Source organism: Ranitomeya variabilis, chromosome 3 (assembly GCF_051348905.1).
Source record: "Ranitomeya variabilis isolate aRanVar5 chromosome 3, aRanVar5.hap1, whole genome shotgun sequence".
Taxonomy (NCBI): Eukaryota; Metazoa; Chordata; class Amphibia; order Anura; family Dendrobatidae; genus Ranitomeya; species Ranitomeya variabilis.
In genome coordinates this window covers 376,211,376-376,228,279 of record NC_135234.1, presented here as the reverse complement: position 1 = coordinate 376,228,279, position 16,904 = coordinate 376,211,376, and the positions used below count along the sequence as shown (strand labels likewise).

The following is a 16,904-nucleotide window of genomic DNA, read 5'->3' as shown; positions in this document are numbered from 1 at the left end:
GTGGCAAACCATTTCTGATCATCGCTTCTCGGCCAAATGGCTCAAGATCAAGCGTAGTGTCTGTTCTTATCTGATACGTACCCTATTTGGGGACCATATATTAAATAGATTTTTGGAATAGGGAACTGGAAATGGAGCTTGCTTTGTCGCACGGAACCTTCACTTGCTGTCACAATGGGGATGGAGGGTGTGGTTATGCAGATTCAAAACGCGTTGTGCACAGCTTGAACACACGCACACCGCAGAACTGTCATCTACAGAACTTCCAGAGTTTCTGGAAAATGTCTTCCCTGCGGCAATCTTTTGCTATGTCTCCACAGTGGGTTTCGGTTGTAGGCCTTGGTGCGGCCCAAGTGGCACACCATTTCTGATCATCGCTTCTCGGCCAAATGGCTCAAGATCAAGCGTAGTGTCTGTTCTTATCTGATACGTCCCCTATTTGGGGACCATATATTAAATGGATTTTTGGAATAGGGAGCTGGAAATGGAGCTTGCTTTGTCGCACGGAACCTTCACGTGCTGTCACAATGGGGATGGAGGGTGTGGTTATGCAGATTCAAAACGCGTTGTGCACAGCTTGAACACACGCACACCGCAGAACTGTCATCTACAGAGCTTCCAGAGTTTCTGGAAAATGTCTTCCCTGCGGCAATCTTTTGCTATGTCTCCACAGTGGGTTTCAGTTGTAGGCCTTGGGGCGGCCCAAGTGGCAAACCATTTCTGATCATCGCTTCTCGGCCAAATGGCTCAAGATCAAGCGTAGTGTCTGTTCTTCTCGGATACGTCCCCTATTTGGGGACCATATATTAAATGGATTTTTGGAATAGGGAGCTGGAAATGGAGCTTGCTTTGTCACACGGAACCTTCACGTGCTGTCACAATGGGGATGGAGGGTGTGATTATGCAGATTCAAAACGCGTTGTGCACAGCTTGAACACACGCACACCGCAGAACTGTCATCGACAAAGCTTCCAGAGTTTCTGGAAAATGTCTTCCCTGCGGCAATCTTTTGCTATGTCTCCACAGTGGGTTTCGGTTGTAGGCCTTGGTGCGGCCCAAGTGGCAAACCATTTCTGATCATCGTTTCTCGGCCAAATGGCTCAAGATCAAGCGTAGTGTCTGTTCTTATCTGATACGTCCCCTATTTGGGGACCATATATTAAATAGATTTTTGGAATAGGGAGCTGGAAATGGAGCTTGCTTTGTCGCACAGAACCTTCAGGTGCTGTCACAATGAGGATGGAGGGTGTGGTTATGCAGATTCAAAATGCGTTGTGCACAGCTTGAACACACGCACACCGCAGAACTGTCATCTACAGAGCTTCCAGGGTTTCTGGAAAATGTCTTCCCTGCGGCAATCTTTTGCTATGTCTCCACAGTGGGTTACGGTTGTAGGCCTTGGTGAGGCCTAAGTGGCAAACCATTTCTGATCATCGCTTCTCGGCCAAATGGCTCAAGATCAAGCGTAGTGTCTGTTCTTATCTGATACGTCCCCTATTTGGGGACCATATATTAAATGGATTTTTGGAAAACGGAGCTGGAAATGGAGCTTGCTTCGTCGGACGGAACCTTCACATGCTGTCACAATGGGGATGGAGGGTGTGGTTATGCAGATTCAAAACGCGTTGTGCACAGCTTGAACACACGCACACCGCAGAACTGTCATCGACAGAGCTTCCAGAGTTTCTGGAAAATGTCTTCCCTGCGGCAATCTTTTGCTATGTCTCCACAGTGGGTTTCGGTTGTAGGCCTTGGTGCGGCCCAAGTGGCAAACCATTTCTGATCATCGCTTCTTGGCCAAATGGCTCAAGATCAAGCGTAGTGTCTGCTCTTATCTGATATGTCCCCTATTTGGGGACCATATATTAAATAGATTTTTGGAATAGGGAGCTGGAAATGGAGCATGCTTTGTCGCACGGAACCTTCACGTGCTGTCACAATGGGGATGAAGGGTGTGGTTATGCAGATTCAAAACGCGTTGTGCACAGCTTGAACACACGCACACCGCAGAACTATCATCTACAGAACCTCCAGAGTTTCTGGAAAATGTCTTCCCTGCGGCAATCTTTTGCTATGTCTCCACAGTGGGTTTCGGTTGTAGGCCTTGGTGCGGCCCAAGTGGCAAACCATTTCTGATCATCGCTTCTCGGCCAAATGGCTCAAGATCAAGCGTAGTGTCTGTTCTTATCTGATACGTCCCCTATTTGGGGACCATATATTAAATGGATTTTTGGAATAGGGAGCTGGAAATGGAGCTTGCTTTGTCACACGGAACCTTCACGTGCTGTCACAATGGGGATGGAGGGTGTGGTTATGCAGATTCAAAACGCGTTGTGCACAGCTTGAACACACGCACACTGCAGAACTGTCATCGACAGAGCTTCCAGAGTTTCTGGAAAATGTCTTCCCTGCGGCAATCTTTTGCTATGTCTCCACAGTGGGTTTCGGTTGTAGGCCTTGGTGCGGCCCAAGTGGCAAACCATTTCTGATCATCGCTTCTCGGCCAAATGGCTCAAGATCAAGCGTAGTGTCTGTTCTTATCTGATACGTCCCCTATTTGGGGACCATATATTAAATAGATTTTTGGAATAGGGAGCTGGAAATGGAGCTTGCTTTGTCGCACGGAACCTTCACGTGCTGTCACAGTGGGGATGGAGGGTGTGGTTATGCAGATTCAAAACGCGTTGTGCACAGCTTGAACACACGCACACCGCAGAACTGTCATCGACAGAGCTTCCAGAGTTTCTGGAAAATGTCTTCCCTGCGGCAATCTTTTGCTATGTCTCCACAGTGGGTTTCGGTTTTAGGCCTTGGTGCGGCCCAAGTGGCAAACCATTTCTGATCATCGCTTCTCGGCCAAATGGCTCAAGATCAAGCGTAGTGTCTGTTCTTATCTGATACGTCCCCTATTTGGGGACCATATATTAAATGGATTTTTGGAATAGGGAGCTGGAAATGGAGCTTGCTTTGTCACACGGAACCTTCACGTGCTGTCACAATGGGGATGGAGGGTGTGGTTATGCAGATTCAAAACGCGTTGTGCACAGCTTGAACACACGCACACCGCAGAACTGTCATCTACAGAGCTTCCAGAGTTTTTGGAAAATGTCTTCCCTGCGGCAATCTTTTGCTATGTCTCCACAGTGGGTTTCGGTTGTAGGCCTTGGTGCGGCCCAAGTGGCAAACCATTTCTGATCATCGCTTCTCGGCCAAATGGCTCAAGATCAAGCGTAGTGTCTGTTCTTATCTGATACGTCCCCTATTTGGGGACCATATATTAAATAGATTTTTGGAATAGGGAGCTGGAAATGGAGCTTGCTTTGTCGCACGGAACCTTCACGTGCTGTCACAATGGGGATGGAGGGTGTGGTTATGCAGATTCAAAACGCGTTGTGCACAGCTTGAACACACGCACACCGCAGAACTGTCATCGACAGAGCTTCCAGAGTTTCTGGAAAATGTCTTCCCTGCGGCAATCTTTTGCTATGTCTCCACAGTGGGTTTCGGTTTTAGGCCTTGGTGCGGCCCAAGTGGCAAACCATTTCTGATCATCGCTTCTCGGCCAAATGGCTCAAGATCAAGCGTAGTGTCTGTTCTTATCTGATACGTCCCCTATTTGGGGACCATATATTAAATAGATTTTTGGAATAGGGAGCTGGAAATGGAGCTTGCTTTGTCGCACGGAACCTTCATGTGCTGTCACAATGGGGATGGAGGGTGTGGTTATGCAGATTCAAAACGCGTTGTGCACAGCTTGAACACACGCACACCGCAGAACTGTCATCGACAGAGCTTCCAGAGTTTCTGGAAAATGTCTTCCCTGCGGCAATCTTTTGCTATGTCTCCACAGTGGGTTTCGGTTGTAGGCCTTGGTGCGGCCCAAGTGGCAAACCATTTCTGATCATCGCTTCTTGGCCAAATGGCTCAAGATCAAGCGTAGTGTCTGCTCTTATCTGATATGTCCCCTATTTGGGGACCATATATTAAATAGATTTTTGGAATAGGGAGCTGGAAATGGAGCTTGCTTTGTCGCACGGAACCTTCACGTGCTGTCACAATGGGGATGGAGGGTGTGGTTATGCAGATTCAAAACGCGTTGTGCACAGCTTGAACACACGCACACCGCAGAACTATCATCTACAGAACTTCCAGAGTTTCTGGAAAATGTCTTCCCTGCGGCAATCTTTTGCTATGTCTCCACAGTGGGTTTCGGTTGTAGGCCTTGGTGCGGCCCAAGTGGCAAACCATTTCTGATCATCGCTTCTCGGCCAAATGGCTCAAGATCAAGCGTAGTGTCTGTTCTTATCTGATACGTCCCCTATTTGGGGACCATATATTAAATGGATTTTTGGAATAGGGAGCTGGAAATGGAGCTTGCTTTGTCACACGGAACCTTCACGTGCTGTCACAATGGGGATGGAGGGTGTGGTTATGCAGATTCAAAACGCGTTGTGCACAGCTTGAACACACGCACACCGCAGAACTATCATCTACAGAACTTCCAGAGTTTCTGGAAAATGTCTTCCCTGCGGCAATCTTTTGCTATGTCTCCACAGTGGGTTTCGGTTGTAGGCCTTGGTGCGGCCCAAGTGGCAAACCATTTCTGATCATCGCTTCTCGGCCAAATGGCTCAAGATCAAGCGTAGTGTCTGTTCTTATCTGATACGTCCCCTATTTGGGGACCATATATTAAATGGATTTTTGGAATAGGGAGCTGGAAATGGAGCTTGCTTTGTCACACGGAACCTTCACGTGCTGTCACAATGGGGATGGAGGGTGTGGTTATGCAGATTCAAAACGCGTTGTGCACAGCTTGAACACACGCACACTGCAGAACTGTCATCGACAGAGCTTCCAGAGTTTCTGGAAAATGTCTTCCCTGCGGCAATCTTTTGCTATGTCTCCACAGTGGGTTTCGGTTGTAGGCCTTGGTGCGGCCCAAGTGGCAAACCATTTCTGATCATCGCTTCTCGGCCAAATGGCTCAAGATCAAGCGTAGTGTCTGTTCTTATCTGATACGTCCCCTATTTGGGGACCATATATTAAATAGGGAGCTGGAAATGGAGCTTGCTTTGTCGCACGGAACCTTCACGTGCTGTCACAATGGGGATGGAGGGTGTGGTTATGCAGATTCAAAACGCGTTGTGCACAGCTTGAACACACGCACACCGCAGAACTGTCATCGACAGAGCTTCCAGAGTTTCTGGAAAATGTCTTCCCTGCGGCAATCTTTTGCTATGTCTCCACAGTGGGTTTCGGTTTTAGGCCTTGATGCGGCCCAAGTGGCAAACGATTTCTGATCATCGCTTCTCGGCCAAATGGCTCAAGATCAAGCGTAGTGTCTGTTCTTATCTGATACGTCCCCTATTTGGGGACCATATATTAAATGGATTTTTGGAATAGGGAGCTGGAAATGGAGCTTGCTTTGTCACACGGAACCTTCACGTGCTGTCACAATGGGGATGGAGGGTGTGGTTATGCAGATTCAAAACGTGTTGTGCACAGCTTGAACACACGCACACCGCAGAACTGTCATCTACAGAGCTTCCAGAGTTTTTGGAAAATGTCTTCCCTGCGGCAATCTTTTGCTATGTCTCCACAGTGGGTTTCGGTTGTAGGCCTTGGTGCGGCCCAAGTGGCAAACCATTTCTGATCATCGCTTCTCGGCCAAATGGCTCAAGATCAAGCGTAGTGTCTGTTCTTATCTGATACGTCCCCTATTTGGGGACCATATATTAAATAGATTTTTGGAATAGGGAGCTGGAAATGGAGCTTGCTTTGTCACACGGAACCTTCACGTACTGTCACAATGGGGATGGAGGGTGTGGTTATGCAGATTCAAAACGCGTTGTGCACTGCTTGAACACACGCACACCGCAGAACTGTCATCTACAGAGCTTCCAGAGTTTTTGGAAAATGTCTTCCCTGCGGCAATCTTTTGCTATGTCTCCACAGTGGGTTTCGGTTGTAGGCCTTGGTGCGGCCCAAGTGGCAAACCATTTCTGATCATCGCTTCTCGGCCAAATGGCTCAAGATCAAGTGTAGTGTCTGTTCTTATCTGATACGTCCCCTATTTGGGGACCATATATTAAATAGATTTTTGGAATAGGGAGCTGGAAATGGAGCTTGCTTTGTCGCACGGAACCTTCACGTGCTGTCACAATGGGGATGGAGGGTGTGGTTATGCAGATTCAAAACGCGTTGTGCACAGCTTGAACACACGCACACCGCAGAACTGTCATCTACAGAGCTTCCAGAGTTTCTGGAAAATGTCTTCCCTGCGGCAATCTTTTGCTATGTCTCCACAGTGGGTTTCGGTTGTAGGCCTTGGTGTGGCCCAAGTGGCAAACCATTTCTGATCATCGCTTCTCGGCCAAATGGCTCAAGATCAAGCGTAGTGTCTGTTCTTATCTGATACGTCCCCTATTTGGGCACCATATATTAAATGGATTTTTGGAATAGGGAGCTGGAAATGGAGCTTGCTTCGTCGCACGGAACCTTCACGTGCTGTCACAATGGGGATGGAGGGTGTGGTTATGCAGATTCAAAACGCGTTGTGCACAGCTTGAACACACGCACACCGCAGAACTGTCATCTACAGAGCTTCCAGAGTTTCTGGAAAATGTCTTCCCTGCGGCAATCTTTTGCTATGTCTCCACAGTGGGTTTCGGTTGTAGGCCTTGGTGCGGCCCAAGTGGCAAACCATTTCTGATCATCGCTTCTCGGCCAAATGGCTCAAGATCAAGCGTAGTGTCTGTTCTTATCTGATACGTCCCCTATTTGGGGACCATATATTAAATGGATTTTTGGAATAGGGAGCTGGAAATGGAGCTTGCTTTGTCACACGGAACCTTCACGTGCTGTCACAATGGGGATGGAGGGTGTGGTTATGCAGATTCGAAACGCGTTGTGCACAGCTTGAACACACGCACACCGCAGAACTGTCATCTACAGAGCTTCCAGAGTTTCTGGAAAATGTCTTCCCTGCGGCAATCTTTTGCTAAGTCTCCACAGTGGGTTTCGGTTGTAGGCCTTGGTGCGGCCCAAGTGGCAAATCATTTCTGATCATCGCTTCTCGGCCAAATGGCTCAAGATCAAGCGTAGAGTCTGTTCTTATCTGATACGTCCCCTATTTGGGGACCATATATTAAATGGATTTTTGGAATAGGATGCTGGAAATGGAGCTTGCTTTGTCGCACGGAACCTTCACGAGCTGTCACAATGGGGATGGAGGGTGTGGTTATGCAGATTCAAAACGCGTTGTGCACAGCTTGAACACACGCACACCGCAGAACTGTCATCTACAGAGCTTCCAGAGTTTCTGGAAAATGTCTTCCCTGCGGCAATCTTTTGCTATGTCTCCACAGTGGGTTTCGGTTGTAGGCCTTGGTGCGGCCCAAATGGCGAACCATTTCTGATCATCGCTTCTCGGCCAAATGGCTCAAGATCAAGCGTAGTGTCTGTTCTTATCTGATACGTCCCCTATTTGGGGACCATATATTAAATAGATTTTTGGAATAGGGAGCTGGAAATGGAGCTTGCTTTGTCGCACGGAACCTTCACGTGCTGTCACAATGGGGATGGAGGGTGTGGTTATGCAGATTCAAAACGCGTTGTGCACAGCTTGAACACACGCACACCGCAGAACTGTCATCTACAGAGCTTCCAGAGTTTCTGGAAAATGTCTTCCCTGCGGCAATCTTTTGCTATGTCTCCACAGTGGGTTTCGGTTGTAGGCCTTGGTGCGGCCCAAGTGGCAAACCATTTCTGATCATCGCTTCTCGGCCAAATGGCTCAAGATCAAGCGTAGTGTCTGTTCTTATCTGATACGTCCCCTATTTGGGGACCATATATTAAATAGATTTTTGGAATAGGGAGCTGGAAATGGAGCTTGCTTTGTCGCATGGAACCTTCACGTGCTGTCACAATGGGGATGGAGGGTGTGGTTATGCAGATTCAAAACGCGTTGTGCACAGCTTGTCTCCACAGTGGGTTTCGGTTGTAGGCCTTGGTGCGGCCCAAGTGGCAAACCATTTCTGATCATCGCTTCTCGGCCAAATGGCTCAAGATCAAGCGTAGTGTCTGTTCTTATCTGATACGTCCCCTATTTGGGGACCATATATTAAATGGATTTTTGGAATAGGGAGCTGGAAATGGAGCTTGCTTTGTCGCACGGAACCTTCACGTGCTGTCATAATGGGGATGGAGGGTGTGGTTATGCAGATTCAAAACGCGTTGTGCACAGCTTGAACACACGCACACCGCAGAACTGTCATCTACAGAGCTTCCAGAGTTTCTGGAAAATGTCTTCCCTGCGGCAATCTTTTGCTATGTCTCCACAGTGGGTTTCGGTTGTAGGCCTTGGTGCGGCCCAAGTGGCAAACCATTTCTGATCATCGCTTCTCGGCCAAATGGCTCAAGATCAAGCGTAGTGTCTGTTCTTATCTGATATGTCCCCTATTTGGGGACCATATATTAAATAGATTTTTGGAATAGGGAGCTGGAAATGGAGCTTGCTTTGTCGCATGGAACCTTCACGTGCTGTCACAATGGGGATGGAGGGTGTGGTTATGCAGATTCAAAACGCGTTGTGCACAGCTTGAACACACGCACACCGCAGAACTGTCATCTACAGAGCTTCCAGAGTTTTTGGAAAATGTCTTCCCTGCGGCAATCTTTTGCTATGTCTCCACAGTGGGTTTCGGTTGTAGGCCTTGGTGCGGCCCAAGTGGCAAACCATTTCTGATCATCGCTTCTCGGCCAAATGGCTCAAGATCAAGCGTAGTGTCTGTTCTTATCTGATACGTCCCCTATTTGGGGACCATATATTAAATAGATTTTTGGAATAGGGAGCTGGAAATGGAGCTTGCTTTGTCGCACGGAACCTTCACGTGCTGTCACAATGGGGATGGAGGGTGTGGTTATGCAGATTCAAAACGCGTTGTGCACAGCTTGAACACACGCACACCGCAGAACTGTCATCGACAGAGCTTCCAGAGTTTCTGGAAAATGTCTTCCCTGCGGCAATCTTTTGCTATGTCTCCACAGTGGGTTTCGGTTTTAGGCCTTGGTGCGGCCCAAGTGGCAAACCATTTCTGATCATCGCTTCTCGGCCAAATGGCTCAAGATCAAGCGTAGTGTCTGTTCTTATCTGATACGTCCCCTATTTGGGGACCATATATTAAATGGATTTTTGGAATAGGGAGCTGGAAATGGAGCTTGCTTTGTCACACGGAACCTTCACGTGCTGTCACAATGGGGATGGAGGGTGTGGTTATGCAGATTCAAAACGCGTTGTGCACAGCTTGAACACACGCACACCGCAGAACTGTCATCTACAGAGCTTCCAGAGTTTCTGGAAAATGTCTTCCCTGCGGCAATCTTTTGCTAAGTCTCCACAGTGGGTTTCGGTTGTAGGCCTTGGTGCGGCCCAAGTGGCAAACCATTTCTGATCATCGCTTCTCGGCCAAATGGCTCAAGATCAAGCGTAGAGTCTGTTCTTATCTGATACGTCCCTTATTTGGGGACCATATATTAAATGGATTTTTGGAATAGGATGCTGGAAATGGAGCTTGCTTTGTCGCACGGAACCTTCACGTGCTGTCACAATGGGGATGGAGGGTGTGGTTATGCAGATTCAAAACGCGTTGTGCACAGCTTGAACACACGCACACCGCAGAACTGTCATCTACAGAGCTTCCAGAGTTTCTGGAAAATGTCTTCCCTGCGGCAATCTTTTGCTATGTCTCCACAGTGGGTTTCGGTTGTAGGCCTTGGTGCGGCCCAAATGGCAAACCATTTCTGATCATCGCTTCTCGGCCAAATGGCTCAAGATCAAGCGTAGAGTCTGTTCTTATCTGATACGTCCCCTATTTGGGGACCATATATTAAATGGATTTTTGGAATAGGGAGCTGGCAATGGAGCTTGCTTTGTCGCACGGAACCTTCACGTGCTGTCACAATGGGGATGGAGGGTGTGGTTATGCAGATTCGAAACGCGTTGTATACAGCTTGAACACACGCACACCGCAGAACTGTCATCTACAGAGCTTCCAAAGTTTCTGGAAAATGTCTTCCCTGCGGCAATCTTTTGCTATGTCTCCACAGTGGGTTTCGGTTGTAGGCCTTGGTGCGGCCCAAGTGGCAAACCATTTCTGATCATCGCTTCTCGGCCAAATGGCTCAAGATCAAGCGTAGTGTCTGTTCTTATCTGATATGTACCCTATTTGGGGACCATATATTAAATAGATTTTTGGAATAGGGAACTGGAAATGGAGCTTGCTTTGTCGCACGGAACCTTCACTTGCTGTCACAATGGGGATGGAGGGTGTGGTTATGCAGATTCAAAACGCGTTGTGCACAGCTTGAACACACGCACACCGCAGAACTGTCATCTACAGAACTTCCAGAGTTTCTGGAAAATGTCTTCCCTGCGGCCATCTTTTGCTATGTCTCCACAGTGGGTTTCGGTTGTAGGCCTTGGTGCGGCCCAAGTGGCAAACCATTTCTTATCATCGCTTCTCGGCCAAATGGCTCAAGATCAAGCGTAGTGTCTGTTCTTATCTGATACGTCCCCTATTTTGGGACCATATATTAAATGGATTTTTGGAATAGGGAGCTGGAAATGGAGCTTGCTTTGTCACACGGAACCTTCACGTGCTGTCACAATGGGGATGGAGGGTGTGGTTATGCAGATTAAAAACGCGTTGTGCACAGCTTGAACACACGCACACCGCAGAACTGTCATCTACAGAACTTCCAGAGTTTCTGGAAAATGTCTTCCCTGCGGCAATCTTTTGCTATGTCTCCACAGTGGGTTTCGGTTGTAGGCCTTGGTGTGGCCTAAGTGGCAAATCATTTCTGATCATCGCTTCTCGGCCAAATGGCTCAAGATCAAGCGTAGTGTCTGTTCTTATCTGATACGTCCCCTATTTGGGGACCATATATTAAATGGATTTTTGGAATACGGAGCTGGAAATGGAGCTTGCTTCGTCGCACGGAACCTTCACGTGCTGTCACAATGGGGATGGAGGGTGTGGTTATGCAGATTCAAAACGCGTTGTGCACAGCTTGAACACACGCACACCGCAGAACTGTCATCTACAGAGCTTCCAGAGTTTCTGGAAAATGTCTTCCCTGCGGCAATCTTTTGCTATGTCTCCACAGTGGGTTTCGGTTGTAGGCCTTGGTGCGGCCCAAGTGGCAAACCATTTCTGATCATCGCTTCTTGGCCAAATGGCTCAAGATCAAGCGTAGTGTCTGTTCTTATCTGATACGTCCCCTATTTGGGGACCATATATTAAATAGATTTTTGGAATAGGGAGCTGGAAATGGAGCTTGCTTTGTCGCACGGAACCTTCACGTGCTGTCACAATGGGGATGGAGGGTGTAATTATGCAGATTCAAAACGCGTTGTGCACAGCTTGAACACACGCACACCGCAGAACTGTCATCTACAGAACTTCCAGAGTTTCTGGAAAATGTCTTCCCTGCAGCAATCTTTTGCTATGTCTCCACAGTGGGTTTCGGTTTTAGGCCTTGGTGCGGCCCAAGTGGCAAACCATTTCTGATCATCACTTCTCGGCCAAATGGCTCAAGATCAAGCGTAGTGTCTGTTCTTATCTGATACGTCCCCTATTTGGGACCATATATTAAATGGATTTTTGGAATAGGGAGCTGGAAATGGAGCTTGCTTTGTGACACGGAACCTTCACGTGCTGTCACAATGGGGATGGAGGGTGTGGTTATGCAGATTCAAAACGCGTTGTGCACAGCTTGAACACAAGCACACCGCAGAACTGTCATCGACAGAGCTTCCAGAGTTTCTGGAAAATGTCTTTCCTGCGGCAATCTTTTGCTATGTCTCCACAGTGGGTTTCGGTTGTAGGCCTTGGTGCGGCCCAAGTGGCAAACCATTTCTTATCATCGCTTCTCGGCCAAATGGCTCAAGATCAAGCGTTGTGTCTGTTCTTATCTGATACGTCCCCTATTTTGGGACCATATATTAAATGGATTTTTGGAATAGGGAGCTGGAAATGGAGCTTGCTTTGTCACACGGAACCTTCACGTGCTGTCACAATGGGGATGGAGGGTGTGGTTATGCAGATTCAAAACGCGTTGTGCACAGCTTGAACACACGCACACCGCAGAACTGTCATCTACAGAACTTCCAGAGTTTCTGGAAAATGTCTTCCCTGCGGCAATCTTTTGCTATGTCTCCACAGTGGGTTTCGGTTGTAGGCCTTGGTGCGGCCCAAGTGGCAAACCATTTCTGATCATCGCTTCTCGGCCAAATGGCTCAAGATCAAGCGTAGTGTCTGTTCTTATCTGATACGTCCCCTATTTGGGGACCATATGTTAAATAGATTTTTGGAATAGGGAGCTGGAAATGGAGCTTGCTTTGTCGCACGGAACCTTCACGTGCTGTCACAATGGGGATGGAGGGTGTGGTTATGCAGATTCAAAACGCGTTGTGCACAGCTTGAACACACGCACACCGCAGAACTGTCATCAACAGAGCTTCCAGAGTTTCTGGAAAATGTCTTCCCTGCGGCCATCTTTTGCTATGTCTCCACAGTGGGTTTCGGTTGTAGGCCTTGGTGCGGCCCAAGTGGCAAACCATTTCTTATCATCGCTTCTCGGCCAAATGGCTCAAGATCAAGCGTAGTGTCTGTTCTTATCTGATACGTCCCCTATTTTGGGACCATATATTAAATGGATTTTTGGAATAGGGAGCTGGAAATGGAGCTTGCTTTGTCACACGGAACCTTCACGTGCTGTCACAATGGGGATGGAGGGTGTGGTTATGCAGATTCAAAACGCGTTGTGCACAGCTTGAACACACGCACACCGCAGAACTGTCATCTACAGAACTTCCAGAGTTTCTGGAAAATGTCTTCCCTGCGGCAATCTTTTGCTATGTCTCCACAGTGGGTTTCGGTTGTAGGCCTTGGTGCGGCCCAAGTGGCAAACCATTTCTGATCATCGCTTCTCGGCCAAATGGCTCAAGATCAAGCGTAGTGTCTGTTCTTATCTGATACGTCCCCTATTTGGGGACCATATATTAAATAGATTTTTGGAACAGGGAGCTGGAAATGGAGCTTGCTTTGTCACACGGAACCTTCACGTGCTGTCACAATGGGGATGGAGGGTGTGGTTATGCAGATTCGAAACGCATTGTGCACAGCTTGAACACACGCACACCGCAGAACTGTCATCTACAGAGCTTCCAGAGTTTCTGGAAAATGTCTTCCCTGCGGCAATCTTTTGCTATGTCTCCACAGTGGGTTTTGGTTGTAGGCCTTGGTGCGGCCCAAGTGGCAAACCATTTCTGATCATCGTTTCTCGGCCAAATGGCTCACGATCAAGCGTAGAGTCTGTTCTTATCTGATACGTCCCCTATTTGGGGACCATATATTAAATGGATTTTTGCAATACGGAGCTGGAAATGGAGCTTGCTTTGTCGCACGGAACCTTCACGTGCTGTCACAATGGGGATGGAGGGTGTGGTTATGCAGATTCGAAACGCGTTGTATACAGCTTGAACACACGCACACCGCAGAACTGTCATCTACAGAACTTCCAAAGTTTCTGGAAAATGTCTTCCCTGCGGCAATCTTTTGCTATGTCTCCACAGTGGGTTTCGGTTGTAGGCCTTGGTGCGGCCCAAGTGGCAAACCATTTCTGATCATCGCTTCCCGGACAAATGGCTCAAGATCAAGCGTAGAGTCTGTTCTTATCTGATACGTCCCCTATTTGGGGACCATATATTTAATGGATTTTTGGAATAGGGAGCTGGAAATGGAGCTTGCTTTGTCGCACGGAACCTTCACGTGCTGTCACAATGGGGATGGAGGGTGTGGTTATGCAGATTCAAAACGCGTTGTATACAGCTTGAACACACGCACACCGCAGAACTGTCATCTACAGAGCTTCCAAAGTTTCTGGAAAATGTCTTCCCTGCGGCAATCTTTTGCTATGTCTCCACAGTGGGTTTTGGTTGTAGGCCTTGGTGCGGCCCAAGTGGCAAACCATTTCTGATCATCGCTTCTCGGCCAAATGGCTCAAGATCAAGCGTAGAGTCTGTTCTTATCTGATACGTCCCCTATTTGGGGACCATATATTAAATGGATTTTTGGAATAGGGAGCTGGAAATGGAGCTTGCTTTGTCGCATGGAACCTTCACGTGCTGTCACAATGGGGATGGAGGGTGTGGTTATGCAGATTCAAAACGCGTTGTGCACAGCTTGAACACACGCACACCGCAGAACTGTCATCTACAGAGCTTCCAGAGTTTCTGGAAAATGTCTTCCCTGCGGCAATCTTTTGCTATGTCTCCACAGTGGGTTTCGTGTTATGACCCCAATGGCGAGGGTCTCAGAGGAACGTGGAAGTCTGCAGAATACAAAAAACCAGCTCATAGGGCAGTGGTAACTGGGTTGACCATATATCTACTCCTAACGCCAACACTAGAAATAGCCGGGGATCATTCCTACGATGATTCTAGATGACACGCTCCAGCCGGAGAATCTAACTACCCCTAGTAGAGGAAAAACAAAGACCTTTCTTGCCTCCAGAGAAGGGAACCCCAAAGCTGGATAGAAGCCCCCCCACAAATAATAACGGTGAGGTAAGAGGAAATGACAAACACAGAAATGAACCAGGTTTAGCACAGAGAGGCCCGCTTACTGATAGCAGAATAAAGAAAGGTAACTTATATGGTCAACAAAAACCCTATCAAAATCCACACTGGAAATTCAAGAACCCCCGAACCGTCTAACGGTCCGGGGGGAGAACACCAGCCCCCTAGAGCTTCCAGCAAAGATCAGGATATAGATTTGGAACAAGCTGGACAAAAATACAAAACCAAAACAAAAAGCAAAAAGCAAAAAGGCAGACTTAGCTGATATAACTGGAACCAGGATCAGTAGACAAGAGCACAGCAGACTAGCTCTGATAACTACGTTGCCAGGCATTGAACTGAAGGTCCAGGGAGCTTAAATAGCAACACCCCTAACTAACGACCCAGGTGCGGATAAAAGGAATGACAGAAAAACCAGAGTCAAAAAACTAGTAACCACTAGAGGGAGCAAAAAGCGAATTCACAACAGTACCCCCCCCTTAGTGAGGGGTCACCGAACCCTCACCACGACCACCAGGGCGATCAGGATGAGCGGCATGAAAGGCACGAACTAAATCGGCCGCATGAACATCAGAGGCGACCACCCAGGAATTATCCTCCTGACCATAGCCCTTCCACTTGACCAGGTACTGAAGCCTCCGCCTGGAGAGGCGAGAATCCAAGATCTTCTCCACCACGTACTCCAACTCGCCCTCAACCAACACCGGAGCAGGAGGCTCGGCAGAAGGAACTACAGGCACAATGTACCGCCGCAACAAGGACCTATGAAATACATTGTGAATAGCAAACGACACAGGAAGATCCAGACGAAAAGATACAGGATTAAGGATTTCCAATATCTTGTAAGGCCCAATAAAACGAGGTTTAAACTTGGGAGAGGAGACCTTCATAGGAACAAAGCGGGAAGAAAGCCACACCAAATCCCCAACGCGTAGTCGGGGACCCACACCGCGGCGGCGGTTGGCAAAGCGCTGAGCCCTCTCCTGTGACAACTTCAAGTTGTCCACCACATGATTCCAGATCCGCTGCAACCTATCCACCACAGAATCCACCCCAGGACAGTCAGAAGGCTCCACATGACCCGAAGAAAAGCGAGGATGGAAACCAGAGTTGCAGAAAAAAGGCGAAACCAAGGTGGCGGAACTAGCCCGATTATTAAGGGCAAACTCAGCCAACGGCAAGAATGTCACCCAATCGTCCTGATCAGCAGAGACAAAACACCTCAAATAAGCCTCCAAAGTCTGATTGGTTCGCTCCGTCTGTCCATTAGTCTGAGGATGGAAAGCAGACGAAAACGACAAATCAATGCCCATCCTACTACAAAAGGATCGCCAGAACCTGGAAACGAACTGGGATCCTCTGTCTGACACAATATTCTCAGGGATGCCGTGCAAACGAACCACGTTCTGGAAAAACACAGGAACCAGATCGGAAGAGGAAGGCAGCTTAGGCAAAGGAACCAAATGGACCATCTTGGAGAAGCGATCACATATCACCCAGATAACGGACATGCCCTGAGATAGCGGAAGATCAGAAATGAAATTCATGGAGATATGTGTCCAAGGTCTCTTCGGGACAGGCAAGGGCAAGAGCAAACCGCTGGCACGAGAACAGCAAGGCTTAGCTCGAGCACAAGTCCCACAGGACTGCACAAATGACCGCACATCCCTTGACAAAGAAGGCCACCAAAAGGACCTGGCCACCAGATCTCTGGTGCCAAAAATTCCCGGGTGACCTGCCAACACCGAGGAATGAACCTCGGAAATGACTCTGCTGGTCCACTTATCCGGGACAAACAGTCTGTCAGGTGGACAAGACTCAGGCCTATCCGCCTGAAATCTCTGCAACACACGTCGCAGATCCGGAGAAATAGCTGACAAGATAACTCCATCTTTAAGAATACCAACAGGATCAGCGACTTCAGGAGCATCAGGCACAAAGCTCCTAGAAAGAGCATCGGCCTTCACATTCTTTGAACCTGGTAAATACGAGACAACAAAATCAAAGCGGGAGAAAAACAATGACCAGCGGGCCTGTCTCGGATTAAGGCGTTTAGCAGACTCGAGATACATCAGATTTTTGTGATCAGTCAAGACCACCACACGATGCTTAGCACCCTCGAGCCAATGACGCCACTCCTCAAATGCCCATTTCATGGCCAACAACTCCCGATTGCCCACATCATAATTTCGCTCGGCAGGCGAAAACTTCCTAGAGAAAAAGGCACAAGGTTTCATAACAGAGCAACCAGGGCCTCTCTGCG

General features: G+C 48.3%; 1 non-coding gene and 40 pseudogenes across 1 annotated transcript; all 41 read left to right on the top strand.

Annotated features, from left to right (window-relative positions):
- The first annotated feature begins 20 nt into the window (after positions 1 to 20).
- Positions 21 to 197, top strand: LOC143762267 (U2 spliceosomal RNA; annotated as a pseudogene).
- Positions 198 to 373: 176 nt separating this feature from the next.
- Positions 374 to 549, top strand: LOC143760032 (U2 spliceosomal RNA; annotated as a pseudogene).
- A 177-nt stretch (positions 550 to 726) lies between these two features.
- On the top strand, positions 727 to 905 carry LOC143762673 (U2 spliceosomal RNA; annotated as a pseudogene).
- A 174-nt stretch (positions 906 to 1,079) lies between these two features.
- Positions 1,080 to 1,255, top strand: LOC143760728 (U2 spliceosomal RNA; annotated as a pseudogene).
- Positions 1,256 to 1,432: 177 nt separating this feature from the next.
- Positions 1,433 to 1,610, top strand: LOC143759524 (U2 spliceosomal RNA; annotated as a pseudogene).
- Positions 1,611 to 1,785: 175 nt separating this feature from the next.
- LOC143762580 (U2 spliceosomal RNA) lies at positions 1,786 to 1,963 on the top strand (annotated as a pseudogene).
- A 175-nt stretch (positions 1,964 to 2,138) lies between these two features.
- Positions 2,139 to 2,314, top strand: LOC143761088 (U2 spliceosomal RNA; annotated as a pseudogene).
- A 177-nt stretch (positions 2,315 to 2,491) lies between these two features.
- LOC143759377 (U2 spliceosomal RNA) lies at positions 2,492 to 2,667 on the top strand (annotated as a pseudogene).
- Positions 2,668 to 2,844: 177 nt separating this feature from the next.
- On the top strand, positions 2,845 to 3,020 carry LOC143761087 (U2 spliceosomal RNA; annotated as a pseudogene).
- Positions 3,021 to 3,197: 177 nt separating this feature from the next.
- On the top strand, positions 3,198 to 3,373 carry LOC143759742 (U2 spliceosomal RNA; annotated as a pseudogene).
- A 177-nt stretch (positions 3,374 to 3,550) lies between these two features.
- On the top strand, positions 3,551 to 3,726 carry LOC143818908 (U2 spliceosomal RNA; annotated as a pseudogene).
- A 177-nt stretch (positions 3,727 to 3,903) lies between these two features.
- LOC143762008 (U2 spliceosomal RNA) lies at positions 3,904 to 4,079 on the top strand (annotated as a pseudogene).
- A 177-nt stretch (positions 4,080 to 4,256) lies between these two features.
- Positions 4,257 to 4,432, top strand: LOC143761086 (U2 spliceosomal RNA; annotated as a pseudogene).
- A 177-nt stretch (positions 4,433 to 4,609) lies between these two features.
- On the top strand, positions 4,610 to 4,785 carry LOC143761085 (U2 spliceosomal RNA; annotated as a pseudogene).
- A 177-nt stretch (positions 4,786 to 4,962) lies between these two features.
- On the top strand, positions 4,963 to 5,090 carry LOC143763193 (U2 spliceosomal RNA; annotated as a pseudogene).
- Positions 5,091 to 5,302: 212 nt separating this feature from the next.
- LOC143761084 (U2 spliceosomal RNA) lies at positions 5,303 to 5,478 on the top strand (annotated as a pseudogene).
- A 177-nt stretch (positions 5,479 to 5,655) lies between these two features.
- On the top strand, positions 5,656 to 5,831 carry LOC143760531 (U2 spliceosomal RNA; annotated as a pseudogene).
- Positions 5,832 to 6,008: 177 nt separating this feature from the next.
- On the top strand, positions 6,009 to 6,184 carry LOC143761570 (U2 spliceosomal RNA; annotated as a pseudogene).
- A 177-nt stretch (positions 6,185 to 6,361) lies between these two features.
- On the top strand, positions 6,362 to 6,537 carry LOC143762306 (U2 spliceosomal RNA; annotated as a pseudogene).
- Positions 6,538 to 6,714: 177 nt separating this feature from the next.
- On the top strand, positions 6,715 to 6,890 carry LOC143761083 (U2 spliceosomal RNA; annotated as a pseudogene).
- Positions 6,891 to 7,067: 177 nt separating this feature from the next.
- Positions 7,068 to 7,243, top strand: LOC143762353 (U2 spliceosomal RNA; annotated as a pseudogene).
- Positions 7,244 to 7,420: 177 nt separating this feature from the next.
- LOC143759741 (U2 spliceosomal RNA) lies at positions 7,421 to 7,596 on the top strand (annotated as a pseudogene).
- A 177-nt stretch (positions 7,597 to 7,773) lies between these two features.
- Positions 7,774 to 7,949, top strand: LOC143761333 (U2 spliceosomal RNA; annotated as a pseudogene).
- A 93-nt stretch (positions 7,950 to 8,042) lies between these two features.
- LOC143760508 (U2 spliceosomal RNA) lies at positions 8,043 to 8,218 on the top strand (annotated as a pseudogene).
- A 177-nt stretch (positions 8,219 to 8,395) lies between these two features.
- LOC143760770 (U2 spliceosomal RNA) lies at positions 8,396 to 8,571 on the top strand (annotated as a pseudogene).
- Positions 8,572 to 8,748: 177 nt separating this feature from the next.
- On the top strand, positions 8,749 to 8,924 carry LOC143759740 (U2 spliceosomal RNA; annotated as a pseudogene).
- Positions 8,925 to 9,101: 177 nt separating this feature from the next.
- Positions 9,102 to 9,277, top strand: LOC143761082 (U2 spliceosomal RNA; annotated as a pseudogene).
- Positions 9,278 to 9,454: 177 nt separating this feature from the next.
- Positions 9,455 to 9,630, top strand: LOC143762725 (U2 spliceosomal RNA; annotated as a pseudogene).
- Positions 9,631 to 9,807: 177 nt separating this feature from the next.
- On the top strand, positions 9,808 to 9,983 carry LOC143762140 (U2 spliceosomal RNA; annotated as a pseudogene).
- Positions 9,984 to 10,160: 177 nt separating this feature from the next.
- On the top strand, positions 10,161 to 10,337 carry LOC143761720 (U2 spliceosomal RNA; annotated as a pseudogene).
- Positions 10,338 to 10,513: 176 nt separating this feature from the next.
- Positions 10,514 to 10,689, top strand: LOC143762885 (U2 spliceosomal RNA; annotated as a pseudogene).
- A 177-nt stretch (positions 10,690 to 10,866) lies between these two features.
- LOC143818808 (U2 spliceosomal RNA) lies at positions 10,867 to 11,042 on the top strand (annotated as a pseudogene).
- A 177-nt stretch (positions 11,043 to 11,219) lies between these two features.
- Positions 11,220 to 11,397, top strand: LOC143762312 (U2 spliceosomal RNA; annotated as a pseudogene).
- A 175-nt stretch (positions 11,398 to 11,572) lies between these two features.
- LOC143763011 (U2 spliceosomal RNA) lies at positions 11,573 to 11,759 on the top strand. Its single transcript, XR_013212297.1, has one exon. It is a non-coding gene; the product is annotated as a U2 spliceosomal RNA (small nuclear RNA).
- A 165-nt stretch (positions 11,760 to 11,924) lies between these two features.
- LOC143763043 (U2 spliceosomal RNA) lies at positions 11,925 to 12,100 on the top strand (annotated as a pseudogene).
- A 177-nt stretch (positions 12,101 to 12,277) lies between these two features.
- Positions 12,278 to 12,453, top strand: LOC143760488 (U2 spliceosomal RNA; annotated as a pseudogene).
- Positions 12,454 to 12,630: 177 nt separating this feature from the next.
- On the top strand, positions 12,631 to 12,806 carry LOC143762878 (U2 spliceosomal RNA; annotated as a pseudogene).
- Positions 12,807 to 12,983: 177 nt separating this feature from the next.
- Positions 12,984 to 13,159, top strand: LOC143760627 (U2 spliceosomal RNA; annotated as a pseudogene).
- Positions 13,160 to 13,336: 177 nt separating this feature from the next.
- On the top strand, positions 13,337 to 13,512 carry LOC143763005 (U2 spliceosomal RNA; annotated as a pseudogene).
- A 177-nt stretch (positions 13,513 to 13,689) lies between these two features.
- On the top strand, positions 13,690 to 13,865 carry LOC143763203 (U2 spliceosomal RNA; annotated as a pseudogene).
- A 177-nt stretch (positions 13,866 to 14,042) lies between these two features.
- On the top strand, positions 14,043 to 14,218 carry LOC143762491 (U2 spliceosomal RNA; annotated as a pseudogene).
- The last annotated feature ends 2,686 nt before the right edge of the window (positions 14,219 to 16,904 follow it).